Raw genomic sequence first — 20,139 nt, forward strand, 5'->3', positions numbered from 1 at the left:
CTACCTTTGAAATTTCCCTAATAACTTTGAAAGTCCAGAAGCTGAATTGATAGAGTGTTCCATATCTCATTGAACCAATCTTTTAATCTTGAGAATAGGTAAATTCAGTTAAACAGTTGCTTTTCATTTCAAGAGGTGGTGTGGCAAGTGGGCTTCCAAAGTTAGGTCCGTAAGGTACAAGAAATCATGTACTTAATAAGATATATTTCTATGTGGGGGGGAATATTAATGGTTAGAGCCAACTATAACCCCAGTCTGAGTCAGGAAAGCAGATAGTTTAGAAGATTTTGTTGGTAAGGAAGAATTCTATCTGCTGTTCAATGTCCTTCTGGCTGGACTAAGAACCAAATTTACAAGAGAAAATCAAATTTAATTTCAATCATGAAATTCCAAAGACAGGCACCATCATGCTTATATGGTATCCTGAGCTAAGGAGGGGGTGGGAGTGTGAGAATAATACAAAAGGGAGGATGGCCATTAATAAGAAGGCAAGAGGAGATGTTTAGAAAACAAAGGTTGCCTGCATAAGAGGGTACATTTCTTAGATAAGGAGGAATCTCTAATAATAGCTCTCTTCCTGATATAAGCATGCAGTTGAGGAGGAGGTAAAGAGCTTTTCCTGAATCTGCTAGGTTTTGATTACTTTTAACTCGAAATACCATTCCTGCCAAAGTGGCCCATCTTGGGACAACCTGACCTGGTCCCCTAAATTCCCTCCTCTGAAATTTAGCTTAAGTTTCACTCCTTAAAAGTGAATTGGTAGACTGTTTCATCTTGTTGAACCAGTCTTAGTCCTGATAATAAGTCAGTTCAATTAAATTCATTTGAGGAGGTGGTGATGCAGTTATGTTCTCAAATTGGGCCTATGGTTCAAGTAATCAGGTATTAAATAAGAGGCATTTATATGGCAACAAAAGAAAAACAGTAGCTACTGATTGGATCAAATTTCTCAGAAACCAATTTCTGAGTTCTGAGAAGGGCCAGACCAGAAGATTTCTAGATGTCAAGCAGGCAGTTTGCCAATCTGACACATTCTCCTGGTTTGTAGTTCAAACGTCTCTGGTGATCATTTGTGTGGTCCACAGAGCAACAGGCATGACGACTGCCTCTATGTGATCACCTCAATGCGGTGATTTCTCTGAAGGTTACATCAAGCTATTCATATTTAGCTTGCAGAGCTTCAGGAAAAAAGGAAGTATTGGTTCTCAAATATACCTAACTCAGAAAGGTGGGGAAAATTTGAAAATATTCATTTGGAGAGTTGTACCTAGGCACTGGAGCAAACAAAGAAATCAGGATCTAGTCTAGTTTATTATGAACATTTACTCAGTTATATTATTGAAACATTTTCTATCTATAATCACACTCATTTCTACTAAAGACAGTCATATTCGTATCAATTTGTGTGCAAAATATATCTAGTTTCAAAAAACTGGGTCTCATCATTTACATAAGTGCTGCAAGAAGAACAGGTGATCCAGGCTACTGAGTGGCTCAGTCATTTAAGAGTCTGACTTTGGGGGCAACTGGGTGGCTCAGTGGGTTAAAGCCTCTGCCTTCGGCTCAGGTTCTGGGATCAAGCTCTGCATCGAGCCCTGCATCGCCCTGCATCGGGCTCTCTGCTCTGCAGGGAGCCTGCTTCCCTTCTTCTCTCTCTGCCTGCCTCTCTGCCTACTTGTGATCTCTCTCTCTGTCAAGTAAATAAATTAATAAATCATTAAAAAAAAAAGAGAGAGTCTGACTTTGGCTCATGTAATGATCTTGAGGTCCTGGGATGGAACCCTGCATTAGGTGGGCTCCCCGCTCAGCAGGGATTCTGCTTTTCTCTCTCTCTCTCTCTCTGCCCCCACCCACCCCCATTTATGTTCTCTCTGTCTCAAGTAAGTAAATAAAATCTTAGGGGGAAAAAAATAGCAGTTGACCATATAGGCTTTTTAAAACCTGCTTTCCTGGAACTTATTATAAGAAATCTCTAGACAACTTTTAACAACCTCTAAAGGTCAGAAGCCAAGCCAAACACTTGTCCTCAGACTTTACCAGCACTACCTATAAATTTCTCTTTTGAATTTATGAATTCCTTTTTTTTTGAGTTCCCTAAAATATCTCTGTGTTTTTATACCTTCTTTACTCAACTGATAAGACTGCTGGGGATTCTATAAGCTAGTATCAGGCTGCTATTTATAGCTCCATAAAGTCCACCTGAGTTCTTCAAAGCTGTCTGGTCATACACGAGACTATGCATCTTTCTCCCAAATATTCCATTCCATTCAAAGCCTTGGTAATATAACCGCTATTTCCAATAGTTTCCTACTAGAAAAAGAATGGATTCTTACTGAACATATGCAAATATACTGCCATAATAATATAAGAATACTGATAGTTTCAAAATTCTGAGTTCTGAAATCAGGGATAAAAGATAAACATTTAAATTAGAATATACCTATGTAAACAATCAAATTGTTGTAAGTCAGTTAGCTTACAAGAAAGTTTTTTTTTTTTTTTAAGGTTATGTTTTTCCAGATTAAAATATTGCTGACTTTTTTAAAAACAAAAAGTCATAAAAACTGGAATTATTCTCTTCAGTTTATTTAGTCCCATGTTATTAATTCTCGTTCTGTTTGAACCCAATATTTCCACTAGTTCTGGAAATTCTTACCCAGTTGGGTTTATTGAACTTAAGGTTATCAGAAACCTATTCTCAGAGTTCACCTAATACATTTTCATTAGCATCAGTAAAACAGTAACTTTAAATGACAAGACTTAAAGATGGCCCTGGTTAAAGATCTGATTAGAGATCATTGTAATGCAACTGACAAGGAAAGTTGGTTACTTCTGTAATAGACAACCCTTCGAGCTAATAACATTCTAGGACATCAGATTTCTAGGAGTTTCGTATTATTTTTAGGACACTTATTTTAATAATATAGCTACATAAAAATGATCTAAGAGGATTTAGTATCATTTGACAATGCTTTCCATATAACTTAAGCTAATTAGGCTTATTTGGTATGTTAATTTCTTACAAATTTTTCTGACTTTTTGAAATGTTCCAGGAGCTCTCAAGAAGACTTCAGAATGTGGCCAAACATCAAAAGATTTGGACATTTGATTAAGTAGGATCATGTCATTATGAAACCAAATTTACTTATCCATTTAACCCAAGTGACAATAAAAGATATCAAAGGCAAATACAGGTTATAGTTTCAAGCAAAATTTAGCCCTCAGACATAGGAAAATATGTTGCCTAAACATGGAATACTTGTTTTCTGATCAAGTATCTTTAAAAGCAAAGAAAAACACGCTTACAATTTCTTAAGAACAGATCAGTAGTTCAAGAAAACTTTTTTTTTTTACAAAAACATTCTAATTTTGCATCAGTGTACTTTTTTTTTTAAAAGAATTTATTTATTTGTAAAGAGCACAAGGTGGTGGGGAGAGGAAGAAGCAGGTTTTCCACTGAGCAGGAAGCACAATGTGGGGCTCCATCCCAGGACTGTGGGATCATGACCTGAGCTGAAGGCAGAGGCTTAACTAACTGAGCCACCCAGGTGCCCCTACATCAGTGTATTTTTTAATATTAAAGTTCATTTACTTAAATTTATCTTAATCTTAGCCAGTACTGACTACATATAAAATTATTTTCTGAAGATTCTTTTCCATAAATCTGCAACTTTCTATCTTACAGATCTTGTACTTTTTCTTCAACAAAAGCATAGTCCCACTGCTCCCACCCTTTTTTTTCCTATAAAGACATCGTACTTCCGTTGCACACAGAGTTGTTTCTCTTATTAACTGTAGGGGCCAAGGGCAGACTATCCCAAGATGGGTCAGTTTGGCATTAACATTATTTTGAGCTGAAAGCAAAACCCAGCAGATGCACGAAAAGCTCTCTCGGAGGTCCTCAACTGTCTACATTTACATTGGAAAGGAAGGCTCAGACCATGAAGAGCCCATTAAAAGAGATTCCCCTTTACCTAACAAACTTATCTGAATAATATGGCAAACTTTCTTTTTCAAAACCTCTCCTTTCGAGATCACAACTAACACCAAAGAAATACAAACTATTGTAAGAACATACTATGAGCAACTCTACACCAACAAATTTGACAATCTGGAAGAAATGGATGCATTCCTAGAAACATATAAACTACCACAACTGAACCAGGAAGAAATAGAAAGCCTGAACAGACCCATAACCAGTAAGGAGATTGAAACAATCATTAAAAATCTCCAAACAAACAAAAGCCCAGGGCCAGACGGCTTCCCGGGGGAATTCTACCAAACATTTAAAGAAGAACTAATTCCTATTCTCCTGAAACTGTTCCAAAAAATAGAAATGGAAGGAAAACTTCCAAACTCATTTTATAAGGCCAGCATCACCTAGATCCCAAAACCAGACAAGGATCCCATCAAAAAAGAGAGCTATAGACCAATATCCTTGATGAACACAGATGCAAAAATTCTCACCAAAATACTAGCCAATAGGATTCAACAGTACATTAAAAGGATTATTCACCATGACCAAGTGGGATTTATTCCAAGGCTGCAAGGTTGGTTCAACAACCGCAAATCAGTCAATGTGATACAACACATCAATAAAAGAAAGAACAAGAACCATATGATACTCTCAATAGATGCTGAAAAAGCATTTGACAAAGCACAGCATCCCTTCCTGATCAAAACTCTTCAAAGTGTAGGGATAGAGGGCACATACCTCAATATCATCAAAGCCATCTATGAAAAACCCACCGCAAATATCATTCTCAATGGAGAAAAACTGAAAGCTTTTCCGCTAAGGTCAGGAACACGGCAGGGATGTCCATTATCACCACTGCTATTCAACATAGTACTAGAGGCCCTAGCCTCAGCAATCAGACAACAAAAGTAAATTAAAGGCATCCAAATCAGCAAAGAAGAAGTCAAATTATCACTCTTCGCAGATGATATGATACTATATGTGGAAAACCCAAACGACTCCACTCCAAAACTGCTAGAACTTGTACAGGAGTTCAGTAAAGTGTCAGGATATAAAATCAATGCACAGAAATCAGTTGCATTTCTCTACACTAACAACAAGACAGAAGAAAGAGAAATTAAGGAGTCAATCCCATTTACAATTGCACCCAAAACCATAAGATACCTAGGAATAAACCTAACCAAAGAGGCTAAGAATCTATACTCAGAAAACTATAAAGTACTCATGAAAGAAATTGAGGAAGACACAAAAAAAATGGAAAAATGTTCCATGCTCCTGGATTGGAAGAATAAATATTGTGAAAATGTCTATGCTACCTAAAGCAATCTACACATTTAATGCAATTCCTATCAAAGTACCATCCATCTTTTTCAAAGAAATGGAACAAATAATGCTAAAATTTATATGGAACCAGAAAAGACCTCGAATAGCCAAAGGGATAGTGAAAAAGAAAGCCAAAGTTGGTGGCATCACAATTCCGGACTTCAAGCTCTATTACAAAGCTGTCATCATCAAGACAGCATGGTACCGGCACGAAAACAGATACATAGATCAATGGATCAATGGAACAGAATAGAGAGCCCAGAAATAGACCCTCAACTCTATGGTCAACTAATCTTCGACAAAGCAGGAAAGAATGTCCAATGGAAAAAAGACAGCCTCTTCAATAAATGGTGCTGGGAAAATTGGACAGCCACATGCAGAAAAATGAAATTGGACCATTTCCTTACACCACACACAAAAATAGACTCAAAATGGATGAAGGACCTCAATGTGCAAAAGGAATCCATCAAAATCCTTGAGGAGAACACAGGCAGCAACCTCTTCGACCTCAGCCGCAGCAACATCTTCCTAGACACATCACCAAAGGCAAGGGAAGCAAGGGCAAAAATGAACTATTGGGATTTCATCAAGATCAAAAGCTTTTGCACAGCAAAGGAAACAGTTAACAAAATCAAAAGACAACTGACAGAATGGGAGAAGATATTTGCAAACGACATATCAAATAAAGGACTAGTGTCCAAAATCTATAAAGAACATAGCAAACTCAACACCCAACGAACAAATAATCCAATCAAGAAATGGGCAGAGGACATGAACAGACATTTCTGCAAAGAAGACATCCAGATGGCCAACAGACACATGAAAAAGTGCTCCATATCACTCGGCATCAGGGAAATACAAATCAAAACCACAATGAGATATCACCTCACACCAGTCAGAATGGCTAAAATCAACAAGTCAGGAAATGACAGATGCTGGCGAGGATGCGGGAAAAGGGGAACCCTCTTACACTGTTGGTGGGAATGCAAGCTGGTGCAGCCACTCTGGAAAACAGCATGGAGGTTCCTCAAAATGTTGAAAATAGAACTGCCCTATGACCCAGCAATTGCACTATTGGGTATTTACCCTAAAGATACAAACGTAGTGATCCAAAGGGGCACATGCACCCGAATGTTTATAGCAGCAATGTCCACAATAGCCAAACTATGGAAAGAACCTAGATGTCCATCAACAGATGAATGGATCAAGAAGATGTGGTATATATACACAATGGAATACTATGCAGCCATCAAAAGAAATGAAATCTTGCCATTTGTGACAACATGGATGGAACTAGAGCATATCATGCTTAGCGAAATAAGTCAAGCAGAGAAAGACAACTATCATATGATCTCCCTGATATGAGGAAGTGGTGATGCAACATGGGGGCTTAAGTGGGTAGGAGAAGAATCAATGAAACAAGATGGAATTGGGAGGGAGACAAACCATAAGTGACTCTTAATCTCACAAAACAAACTGAGGGTTCCTGGGGGGAGGGGGGTTGGGAGAAGGGAGGGGATTATGGACATTGGGGAGGGTATGTGCTTTGGTGAGTTCTGTGAAGTGTGTAAACCTGGTGATTCACAGACCTGTACCCCTGGGGATAAAAATATATGTTTATAAAAAATAAAAAAACAAAAAACAAAAAAACAAACCTCTCCTTTCACCTTCCTTATAATGGTCTTCCCTTTGTATTCTCATAACCTACCCCTCTTCTTACTCATGCTGCCTCATTGTCTTTGGAATTTCATATCTGTGTGAATTTTCTAAACATACAACTATTAAATTTGATTTCCTCTTATTAACCTGTCTAATGTCAATTTGATTCTAAGTCCACTTAGAAGGACCTTCAAGGGCTGAGGAAGATCTTCCTCTCTGACGTAAATAACTGTTTATTATACTAGTATTCTTTAGATTAGCAATTTTTAAATACATTTCCTAGGGGCACCTGGGTGGAGCTGTTGGTTAAGTGTCCAACTCTTGGTTTCGAATCCGATCATGATCTCATGGGTGCTAAATGGGGAGTCAGCTTGAAAAATGCTCTCCCTTTGCTCCCTCTCTCAAGTAAATCTTTTTTAAAAAGTACCAGACAATTTTGTTCCAAAATCCTAGTTTCTCTCTCTTTTTTTAAAAATAATATCTACAAATATTTTAAGATGAATAGGCAAAGTTTAGAGATTAATATTGGGGGGGGGCGCCCTGGTGGATCAGTTGGTTAAGTGGCTGCCTTCAGCTCGGGTCATGATTCCACGGTCCTGGGATCGAGCCCCACATCAGGCTCCCTGCTCAGCAGAGAGCCTGCTTCTCTCTCTGCCCCTCTCCCTGACGTTCTGCTTACTTGTGCTCTCTCTCTGTCAAATAAACAAATAAAAGATTATATATATATATATATATATATATGTGGGCTTTGACTTGGTTCTAGAGTTTCATTTCTGATTTCAGATTATCAGAGATTTATAAATCGTTGATAGAGATTTGTAAGACAAAGATGGTAGTTTTTAATTCTCCAAAGAATTAGATTATAGCCTTAATGTCAAGGCACTGGCCCATTTTTAACTAAATTTGCTTATTTATATCAAGGAGGTTTTTAGCTAAAATATGGATCAAAAAGATTTATATCTTTAAATCTTTATAAAGCATTTTAACAAATGTCTTCTTTCTGGGTATATAATTCAACTTGGCTTTTATTAGCCCCTGAATATTAGCCTTTCACAGATCATTTGTAGGAGGGCCTAAGAGAAATTTTGGTCCTTTTTCCTCTGTGAAGGGGGGTTGTGCATAGTCATTAATCTTTTTAATCTCTTTAAATTTGGTAGAATGTTTTAAAAATAGAGGCAAAAGAGCTTTATAATTTAAAAGACCGACTGGTATTTGGGGGACATGAACTCTTTTGCAGTGCAGGGGTCTGAGATACACCTGCAAAGGACATCACATAGGAAAGTCTAAAGCAGGCAGAACCTGATTATTGAGCTCTGGAAGGTAGGAGCAAAGCCATCCTTAGTGTTAATCTTGGATGCTTTTATTAAACTCATTTCCTGGCTTTAAGCTTTACATGAGCCAACTATATACTTGAACCTAGAGATGAGGCTGACATGTTTCCTGTAAATCTTGTGAGGAAAGGAAATATAAAACAGTCAGATGAGGCTGAATTTAAATGGAAATTTATGTTGGAAGTGGACACATAAGTCTAATTTCTGTTCTTTAATCTTGTCATGGGTGTCCTTAAGGCTAGTCGTTATACTAATAAGACAATCGACAAATTTTATTGACAATACAATAAGACAATATAAACTATTTTTTTTAAATATAACCAGTTTAAAGGATCCAGCATGTGTCCATTGGCAAGTAGGATCTATTATTAGCAACTTAAACCAATAAGCCTTTAAATGGCTTAACCAAAGTCGTTATAGATATCTAACAGGGCATCACTGAAGGAGTCTCTATGATTCAAAAGTTTACTCCTCAAATTATTCTTAGGAGGCAAAGGCCTTTGTTGCACAGGTGGTAGGAATGGGTGTAATGAAAATGTTGTATCTGGTCTCCCATAAATCATGTGATGCCTCCAGTCATATACCCACTAATATGGGACACTGGGCAGATGCTAGTAGATTGGGACCTTCCAGAACTAACAAGCAACACAGGCTCCTACAGGCTGGAACTTTTCATGACATACACACAGAGCTAGCACAAATGGACAGAAAGAGAGAGAGGGAGAGAGAGACATTTAGATCCCTAGTCTATTTGACCACCAAGGAACACCCTAGTAAACTTCCCGATGGTGGAGACAGATATCCTCAGTGGTCAAAAAGCCAAGTTCTTAGAACACAGAACAGGTGAACGGAAAAAACCTCATCTGGTTTTTCTCTTGGCTAAGCCTTAAGTCTCTTGGAGCCACATGAATACCTAGAAGGGATGTGCTACAAGGCTGGGAACTCTGTGTTGTTTTACAGTAAACCTTATTGCATGGAAGTTTTCTTGAGGTTGGTGGGTGACCTAGTGTCCAGCTAACCTGTTCTATGACTGACTTATCCTAACACACTAGTAGTAGTAGGTGGGTAAACAATCTACTAGTTTATAAGTCTTGACCAGTTCCCACCAATTTTGCAGGTTTGGCTTCCAAGATGTCCCTTTGCTGTGGGTTAAAGGCTGCTGCTAAGGTTGTCTAAACAGATGCTGGTCTGGAGAGAACTCTGAACACTGACCTTTTTATGACAAAAAAACAAAGACCATCCCTGGGAGGAAATAATGGGTAACCAAGGAGTTCATACTATACAGAATTTAACCAAAGATTAACTAAGTCCAAAAAACTAGTTCCAAAAAGTATTTTCTCCTGCTAACTTAAATTTAGGAAAGAAAAAGGACTCTCATCACCCTTGCTCCATTAGACTCCAGAGATAAAATTTCTCACCATGTCAGTCCCCTGATATCTCTGTCTTTTGCCAGCTATAGCAGTGTGTGGGGTGAGCAGTGTCCAGCAAGCTGAGGTATCCTGCTGACTTTGCCAACTGTTGGAGAGGAAGAATTTTCTCTGCTGTTGAAGGCAACTGACAGGAGACAGATTAACAGGAGAAAATCAAATTGAGTGTCCTCTGGACAAGGAATCCATGCTGACATGAAATTCCAAAAACAGGCAAGAGGAGGTTTATATGATATCCACTAAGGAGATGTATAAGGGTCTGATGATGTAAAGGAGAGAATGATCACTAACAGGAAAGTGAGAGAAGATGTTTGGAAAACTAAGGTTGCTTTATTACACATAAAAGTTTCTAAAGAGGAATCTCTGTTAATAGCTCTTTTTCTGATATAAGCTTGTAGCTGAGGAGGAGAGGTAAAGAATTTTCCAGAATCTGCTAAGTGTTAATCGGTTTTAAGTCAAAATAACGTTCATGCCAAAGTGGCCCATCTTGGAGTAGCCTACTCTTGACCCCTACAATTTCTGTCAGGCTTGAAGCATCTTCAGATGGCATGAGGACAGGCAGTGGCAATCTGACAAACTATTCTGGCTTGCAGCTCGAATGTCTCTGGTGATGTTTCTGAATGACCCATACAGCACCAGGTATAACGATTGTCCATAAATGAAATATTGTGGTTTCTCTAAAGTTTATAATAAGTCTTTCAGTTTCAGTGTACAGTGTTTTGGGAAAAGGGCAAGTGTTGTTTTTAGGAATTCCAGGTCAAAAAGGTGAGAGAAAATTGAAAACATTAGTTTGAAAGTTGTGGCCAAATATTTGAGGATACTAGAAAAATTCAGATCCAGTTCAGTCTACATGTAGAAAACAAACCCTCGAAGATAGTTAATAGCATTAGAATCTAATATCTACAAAGGGATATTGTAGTTTCTACTGAAACATAAGTTTTCATTCTACAATATCCTCATTTCTATTAAAGATAACCACAGATACTAATTTATTTGCAAATTAAGTCTACTCTCCTTAAACCTGGAATGATTATTTGCATTAGTGCAACAAGAACAGTGACTGGTCGTTTAAATTCTTTTTGTCTGCTTTGCTGGAACTTTTCATAACGAGTCTTAGATTGGGCAAATAAAAGCCGCTTCAGGGTGGGACTTTGCAGGACTTTGCCTGCAATACACATAGATTTCAGTAAACTCCTCTCCTCTCAAGGTTTCCAAGATACTCTGAGATTCCTGCAACTTTCTTTACTCACCTGGTAGGAACACTATAAGCAAGGTAAAAAAGGTTTTAAAGGGGCTTTATTGCTTTCATAAAGTCCACCTGGATCCTTAAAAATCTCTGATCATATCTGATTTATGCATATCACTCTCAAATAGGATATTTTCATCAATTGTTTCTGTGACCTATTACAAAGAGAACATACTCTTTTTTTTTAAAGATTTTATTTATTTGTCGGAGAGAGAGAGCAAGCACAGGCAGACAGACAGAGAGAGAAGCAGGCTCCCTACTGAGCAAGGAGCCTGATGTGGGACTTGGTCCCAGGATACTAGGATCATGACCTGAGCCAAAGGCAGCTGCTTAACCAACTGAGCCACCCAGGTGCCCCAAAGAGAACATACTCTTATTGAACTTTAGGAGTTTCTAAATTCTAAATTGATCCAGTAGGGAGAAAATGAAATTGTTTCCTTTCTGGTGGCAAAGGTAAAATTTACCAAATTTTTAAAGTCATAAATGAGAGAAAAATCTCACTAAATTTGGAAATACAAAACATTAGTGAACCAGCAATGTTTCAATTCATTGAACGGAATTCATTCCGTCCCATGTGATTAATCTTTGTTGCTTTTGATCTTTGTTAGCAGTTTTATGAATCTCCACTAGAATTCTCTGAATTTGGACCCACTTCAGTTATGATATGAAAGTTGTCAGAAAGTCCTTTCCATGTCAAAGTCCTTTCCAGGGACTTTCTCCCTGAAGAGAGAACACTTTTGCAGGAGCATCAAAGTAAAACAATAATGGTCTGTAAGTGATAAAAATACTTAAACTATCATTAGTATTTAACCATGGACATTTTATTATAATGCAATTGAAAAGGAAATTTGGTTGTTTCTGACATATGTTTTATGATATTAGAATTATGACTAATAATATAAAACCAGGACATATAAGATTTCTAGGAATCATAGAATTAATTTAAGAATACTTAAATTAACATATACCCCTCCAAATATATGTCAAAAAGGTTTAGAATTGTTTCTTATTTGACAATGCTTTCTACGTAATTTAACATATCAAATAAACCTAATTGTTGTAGCATCTTTCTATTCAAAAGTAGAATAAATGTTTTGAGATGTTCCAAAGTTAGTCAAAAAGACTTCATTTAGAATTTGATTTTGGGATTTTTCCCAAAAATATCAAAGGGTTTTGGACATTTGAGTAAATTGGATCACAGATAATTATGAAATACTATTTAATTATCTATTTAATCAAAGTGAGAAAAGATTTTAAAGGTAAAGACAGAATGTTATGTATATTACTTGTAAGTAAAGCCTACCTCCTTTAATATGGAGAAGATTCAGTTTCCTTAAGTAATCGAAGACCTGATAAAGCAGCATGAAAAGGAAATTATTTTGATAAAATATTAAACCTTAGCTTTTGAGGCATATTACTTAGGAGACTGTGAAAGACTTTTCTTTACCTTTTATCAACAGCAGACCAATAATCCAAGTTTCTTTCAGCTGTTAAAAGGACAAAATTAAATTTTAGTTTCACATAAGTACACTACTGATTTTAAAGCTTATTTAAGGGGTGCCTGGGTGGCTCAGTGGTTTAAGCCTCTGCCTCCTGCTTAGGTCATGATCCCAGGGTCCTGAGATGGAGTCCCACATTGGGCTCTCTGCTCAGCAGGGAGTCTGCTTCCCCCTCTATCTCTGCCTACCTCTCTACTTGTGATCTCTCTCTGTCAAATAAATAAAATAAATAAAATCTTTGAAAAAAAAAAGCTTATTTAAAAAATTATAATGACAATTCAATTTTAGCCAGCTTGGCCATGCAAGGTGAGATTCTTTTCTTTCCCATCCTGAAACAGCTAGTTGTTCTTTAGGACAAAATTACTTTAATTTCTCTTAACAAAATTGTATCTCCATAGCTTATACCTTTTCTTACCCAAGGACATATCCTGTATACCAACATAAAATAGTTTCTCTTACCATCACTAGTAGTTCTAATTACATATATTTATTAAAATTCTTAACCCTTAGAAAGCTTAATTTCTAGTGAAAACTTAGAAATAAGCAATCATGAACTGTTACACTGGAGTTATTCAATAAGCAAATTTATCAATTCATGTCATAATTTTGAAAAGCATATGCCTCTTTTTTCAAGGTGGCACAAGACATGTTAACTAACACACCCAAATACCTCTATTTTTTTGTAAAATGAAACCGAAATTAGATAGATGAGTATTCTGTATTGTCTATCACTTTAGCAAAATGTTAAGACCTGAAGTACAAAAATATTTTGGAGGCTATTTCAAAATAGACATAGGCCAATAAAACCTCATCACTGTTGAAAAGTTCATTTATATTTTATTTCACCTAGATCTATTTCATTCACTATTTAATAATCATATTAACATTGCTCATGAGAATTCTGAGACATTAGGTAAAGTGAAGTCATCTTATTTTTCTCTTGCTGACAAATTTCGTAACAGAAACAGTAGGCTCTCATTTGACTAGTAATCCCAGGTGGAATAAAAGTTGCCTATCTGCATAATAGTTAATGCTAATAACTCAAGATGTGTCGTTTTAATTAAACCAACAAACTACAACCAGTTTTTGCTTACAGAGGAATATTCCAGATCATATCAACCTAAAAACCATTAGGGTTAGTTTTTATTATTTCTGAGATTTTGGGGATACCCAATCCATTCAAATATTTTCCTTCAGGTCAACACAATATGGCTTTTACAAATTAATTTTGGTAATGCCATGTAGAGGTAGAAAAATACCACATCTATAGCTTCTGTTTTAAAATTTTAGCCATGTCAGTTACAATATAAAACTCACTATTTTATAGAACAATTGGATCCAGAATGTGTTTCTGGCAGATGAAATAAGTTTATCTGTTTAGATGGCTAAAGCTATTTTACCAATATTTGTGAAAACAAAACAAAACACTTAAGGTTTTTTATCTGCCAAATTTCTATAAAATAGTTTTTCCCCTCCTGAGGAGAAACATTTCCCTAAAGTTTGCATTACAAAGAAAGGACTGTCTGCATACAGAGAAGACAGGGTAAACAGGTGTATTCAAAGGCACAGAAAAAAGGATATCCAAGTTTTCTCCAGGATGGAGTTTGTGGTAAATCTGACCGTTACCAGAGGTCTAATATAATTACTATTTAAATTTTTTCTTCTTTTTCTTAAGTGCAGGACCATTCTTGTTTCCAATGTTCTGATTTTTTTTCAATATCTGCAAGCATTTTGAGATAAATAGTGGAGGTTTGGCAATTGGTAATGAAAGGTGGCGTTTCAATTGCCTCTAGAGGTGCATTTCTGGTTTTGTAAGCATTTTTAAGACAGAGAGTTTGTAATTCCTCAAAGATCTGGACTGTGGCCTAAAATGGATGGGTGGGTTAGGCCCTTGATATCAAATACGTTATCTTTATATCAGAGAGATTTCCAACTAAGATGGAAATCAAAAAAATTCCTATATTCCAGGGGTTCAGGATTTAATACCATATGCCATTGTAAAGTCTGTAGAAGCGCTTACCTTTTTTGAGTGTACAAGTCAACCTTAGACCAATTCACCTTAGGAGGAAAATACTCTTCTATCAGCCCATGCAAACGGACTCCAATTGAGACATTTCCTGATCTTCTGAAAGAGGACCTAGGAGAAATTCATGTTTTCTCTGTGAAGGCATTTTCCCCAGAGGACAATCTGGCTTGTCTGTTAACTATATTAAAAGGGGTGGGAAGAACACCCCCTTATCAGCCAATCAAGTTTCCTGTGAGTAGAGTTGTGAATGTCCACTGATCTAACTCTTCTCTAATTTTGGTAGCATCTTCTGAAATTGGAGGTTTAAAAAAAAAAGCTTTGTATAATGTCATCTTTCCATAGGCATAAATGAAACAGTTGTTTAGGATGAAAGATCTCTCAAATTTTTTTGTAGTTCAGAAGATGGGCCACTTACCAGGATTTTCAATAATATATTTGTTGGGCTGGCAGAAAGGGCTACTTAAGATGGCGAAAGTTCCCACCACAAGACCTGAACTCAGACAGAAGAACAAAGACCCAAGATGGCGAAAGTTCCCACCACCAGACCAGAACTCGGACAGGTGAACAAAGACCCAAGATGGCGAAAGTTCCCGCCACAAGACCTGAATTCGGACAGGAGAACAAAGGCTCAAGCAGGAATCTGAGACCCCCCGCCCTGGGGCTCCTGTGGACCAATGGGACCCCGATGAGCAGGCGAGATATCCGAATAAGGGAAACTTGCCAAAAGACCCCTGAGCCCCCCTCCCAGACCCCTTAAAAGCCCCCTCCTCCCTGCCTTGGGCGCGACTTCTGCCACTCTGCTTTCCAGAGTTGCAGAACCTTGCCCGAGGGTGCCCACCTCCTCCCGGCGCAACTTTCCTGGCTCCCCTTCTCCTGAGCCCTGAAACTTCACCGGAGAGTGTTTTTAATAAATCTTGTCTTGCACCCACTTTGCCTGGTGTTGTGTTTATCTCACCGGAAAAACTTTACAATATTCATTTCAATAGTAACTCAAACCAATAAGCCTTTTCATGGCCTCACTATGGATGCACAAGGCATCCCAAAAGAGGGCACAGAAGATGTAGCCCCCTTGATACAAAAAGTTTACCTCCACAGCTAGCCTAAGAAAGCAATTTATTGTTACAGGCCACAAGAATGGTTTTAGCAAAAACATCATCTTTGGTCTCCCACAAAATCAGGAGATGCCTGCAATCATAGACCCGCTAATCTGTGACACTGGGTTAATCTGCTACTGGAATGGAACCTTTTCAGCATGAAGAACAAAGTTTCAGATGACAAAGACTTCTTATGGACCAGAACCCCATAAGATAAACTCCCCTGAGAGCCAGCTTGGTCAGAAAAGGAGAATGCTTCTTGTAACTTTGAGTCTTGGATCCCTTGCCTATTTCGGCTGGCTAAGACAATAGAAAATGTCCTCACCGATCATAAAGCCCTGCTCTTAAGACAAAATAAGACAAAAGGAAACCTCATCTTGCCTATGATTTTCCTCCTTATAATAAAGGAGGCAAAATTATACAATGACCACTTCTGGAAGGAAAGGAAGCAATAGAAAAAAAGAGTACTCATTAAAAAATTCTTTAGCAACCACTAAGTCACTATACCTAAGAAAATAACTCACACAATTTTTTCTTCTGCTATTCTAGATTTGAAAATGAAGGACTATAGTTTGGTGTGTGTGTGTGTGTGTGTGTGTGTGTGTGTGTGTGTTTAACATCCTCCTCTAAACTAGGCATATAGCAATAGATCCAGGAGAGCTGACTTTAGTAAGAAGTCTTACCTTATGTCAGTCTTCCAGGATCCTATCTGCAGGCAAGTATAGTATCTCAATGGGTCCCATCATGGATTGTCAAACTATAGGGGAAGAAAAATAATTTGCCTTCTACTCTTCTAGGTTCCTTAGACACCCCTGTAATTAAAGCTGTTATTCTCCTGTTAATCTGTATATTTAATTAGACATTTCTATCTCCTATATATAAGGGAGATACCCAGGAAAACTGAGTAACTCCCCTGAAACAGTCCAGCTAAATACAAAAAATGTTGGGAGGGGGGGCGAATGTTTATAGCAGCAATGTCCACAATAGCCAAGCTATGGAAAAAACCTAGATATCCATTAACAGATGAATGGATAAAGAAGATGTGGTATATATACACAATGGAATACTATGCAGCCATCAAAAAAATGAAATCTTGCCATTTGTGACAACGTGGATAGAACTAGAGGGTATTATGCTGAGTGAAATAAGTCAATCAGAGGAAGACAGTTATAGGATTTCCTTGTTAAAGTTGAGAGGCAACAGGGTGGGTTTGGGGAGTAGGAAAGGAATAAATGAAACAAGATGGGATGGGGAGGGAGAGAAACCATAAGAGACTCAATCTCACAAAACAAACTGAGGGTTGTGGGGGAGCAAGTAGGGAGAGGTTGGTTGGGTTATGGACATTGGGGAAGGTATGTGCAATGGTGAGTACTGTGAAGTGTGTAAACCTGGCAATTCACAGACCTGTACCCTGGGGTTAATAATACATTATATGTTAATAATAAAAAAAATTATTAAAAAAAAGTTGGATGAGAAAGGAAGACCATTATGGGAGGTTATCAGGCAAAATAAATAAGGCTATAATGCGGATTTAAGTTGTTGCCTTTTCTATTGCTAAAAATTTCTAGAGATTTCATCATCTTTCTTTTCCTGATACAGAGAGGGAGACACCCATATAAAAAATTTCCCTTACAAAAAGGATAACTTCTACTTGATTTTCAGACCTTCTCCAATGTCTGCTCTTTCTTTCTTTCTTTCTTTCTTTCTTTCTTTCTTTCTTTCTTTTTTAAAGGTTGTATTTATTTATTTGACAGACAGAAATCACAAGTAGGCAGAGAGGCAGGCACAGAGAGAGGGGGAGGCAGGCTCCCTGCCGAGCAGAGAGCCTGATACAGGGCTTGATCCCAGGACTCTGGGATCATGCCTGAGCCAAAGGCAGAGGCTTTAACCCACTGAGCCACCCAGGCACCCCCATGTCTGCTGTTTCTTAAGAATAAGCAGCTCAAGATAATCTTTATGCCAAAAAGGTATATTTGGGGGGGGGCATATTCTGCTCTCCATTACTGAACATTGTCATGGGTAATTCCACATATACTATTTTCTTTAATTCTTATAATAACTGTGTGAAATATAAATTACCTCCATTATACAAATGAGGAAATAGAGGTTTATAGAAGTTAATTACATTGTTGAAAATCATATGCTTAGTGTCTAAACCAAGATTATAGTAATTTCCCTGACCCCAGATTCAGTATTCTTTCCACATGCTGCCTTCTATATAATCTTAGACAATATAGGCCAGAAGGATGAATTTTGGAAAAATAAAAACATGTATCTACAACCATTTAGGAAACTGTTTTCCTAAGGAAGACCATAAATGTAAACCTTATGTCTCCTTTTCAGATGTAATTTTTAAAAATTAAGTTATAACTCTAATGTGGGGCTTGAACTTCTGATCCTGAGATCAAGAGTTGTATGCTATGCTCAGTAAACCAACCAGGTGCCCCTCCTTTTCAGAGATAATTTAATATTTTGTCCATATTTCATTGAGATAATTAATTACCTGAATAGATGTTCATGAAGCTCAAAGTCTGACATTCGAGAAATCAAGTGAATCAATCCAATTCTAGTGCTAAAGCCTCTCTAGTAAGCACTTTAAAATCCAGAAATGCCTCAAGGCTCTAGAAGCTACTGAATAAAAGTCATTGGCTAACTTCTGATGTTAATGGAATCAGGGGATATAGGTTCCAAATGGTGTTCTTACAGCAATGCAAGTGCATCCTGCATGGCTACAACATGCTTGTTTTTTTAAAGAAGAGTTGGGCTTAAGAAAGAAAGGGAGAGAAAAAAAGAGAACACAGGAAATCTCCCAAGATGAGGAAAAGAGAAGAAAAAGAGGGAGAAGAAGCAAAAAGACAGTAAAGTTAAACCCTGACTAGTGCCAGTAAACAAATGTAAAAGTCAAGTCTCCTCATTTCTAATAACAGTTCTGGGCTTACAAGACAGGTAAGCCATTCTGCAAGGTGAGGGTGGGGAACAGAATGCTGTGCCACAGGAGCTAAGATAGTTGCAGTTATATGTGCCTTTGGCTCCAGTGAAGAAAATACAAATCATGTGACAGAAAGCCACCATACATTAAACCTTCAGAATTCTCAAATTACTTAATTAAAATAAACTCACAATTTTTATTTTATTTTATTTTTAAAGAGATTTTTAGTTATTTATTTGACACAGAATGAGAGAGAGAGAGAACAAGCAGGGGGAGCAGCAGAAGCAGGCTCCCAGTGAGCAAGGAGCTCAACATGGGGCTTGATCCCAGAACCCAGAGACCATGACCTCAGCCAAAGGCAGACACTTAACCAATTAAGCCACCCAAGTACCCCTAACCTCACAATCTTTTTAAAACCACCTGACAATGAATGAAATAGGCCACATGAGTGAGAGTGAGCACATAGAACACAAAACAAATCTAAACTGCCAAAACCTGGAGATATTATGACCAAGCAGATTGTAAAAAGACCAAGTAGAAATTTTATGAATAAAAAACAGATTTACTGAAATTAGACAACTAAAACAATAAACTGGAAGCAAGAACTAAAGAATTTGCAATACTGAGAGATAAGAACATGAAAATGAAAGAGAAAAATTAAGCACTGTTGAAGATAGAATAAACACAAGAAGGTAAAATAGATCTGCAATAGTAGTTTTTGAAAAATAATACAGAAAGAATGCAAAAGGCATAATGGAAGGGTTTAGAAGTAGGCTGAGAATGGCTGAGTAAATAATGATAGACTGAAACTACAGCTATAAGATACACAATATTTATTAAACAGAATAAGCAACAAAGTCTACATGCAAAATACAGCAAAACTTCAGAACACAAAAGATTAAGTAAGCATCTGAAAGGCAACCAGAGAAAAAACCAGAATACCTACAAGAAAGAAAACTTAAGACTATCCAAAGATTTCTCAATAGCTTTAGTCAAAGCCAAAAGTCCTTAGAGCAGTCTTTAAAATGCAGAGGGAAATAACCATCAACTTAGAATTGTGTTGTAAAAAAATTCTTTTTCAAGGTCATTATCAAAATAATATGTACAAAAAAGAAAAAGCCAGAGTTTACCAGTGAGTGACATGTACTAATGTACATTCTAAATAATACACTAAAGGAGGAAAGATTCTACAAAAGAGTTATAAAACGTAAGAAATGTTTACCAATTTCCTTAATTAACCTGTGAATTAATCTAAAAAGAAATAATGTAAATAATAAAATGATGACTAACTTCTGTGTTAAAGATAAAACAGAACAAAACTAATCTTTACTGTCTAAAACAGTATCCATTAGCCACAAATTGCTACTTAAACTTAAAAATATTATTGGGACACCTGAGTGGCTCAGTCAGTAAAGTGTCTGCCTTTGATGCCTTGGTCCTGGGATCAAGTCCCACATCAGTCTCCCTACTCATCAGCCTGCTTCTTCCTCTGTGTACTACTCCCCCTGCTTCTGCTGACAAGTAAATAAAAATAAATTGTTAAAAACTCAGTTGCTGAAACTAGCTACATTTCTGGTGCTCAGTAGCATCATGCAGTGGGAACCAATCTATTTTGTAAGAAAATAATTA

Source organism: Mustela lutreola, chromosome 3, assembly GCF_030435805.1.
Source record: "Mustela lutreola isolate mMusLut2 chromosome 3, mMusLut2.pri, whole genome shotgun sequence".
In the NCBI taxonomy this organism is placed as follows: domain Eukaryota; kingdom Metazoa; phylum Chordata; class Mammalia; order Carnivora; family Mustelidae; genus Mustela; species Mustela lutreola.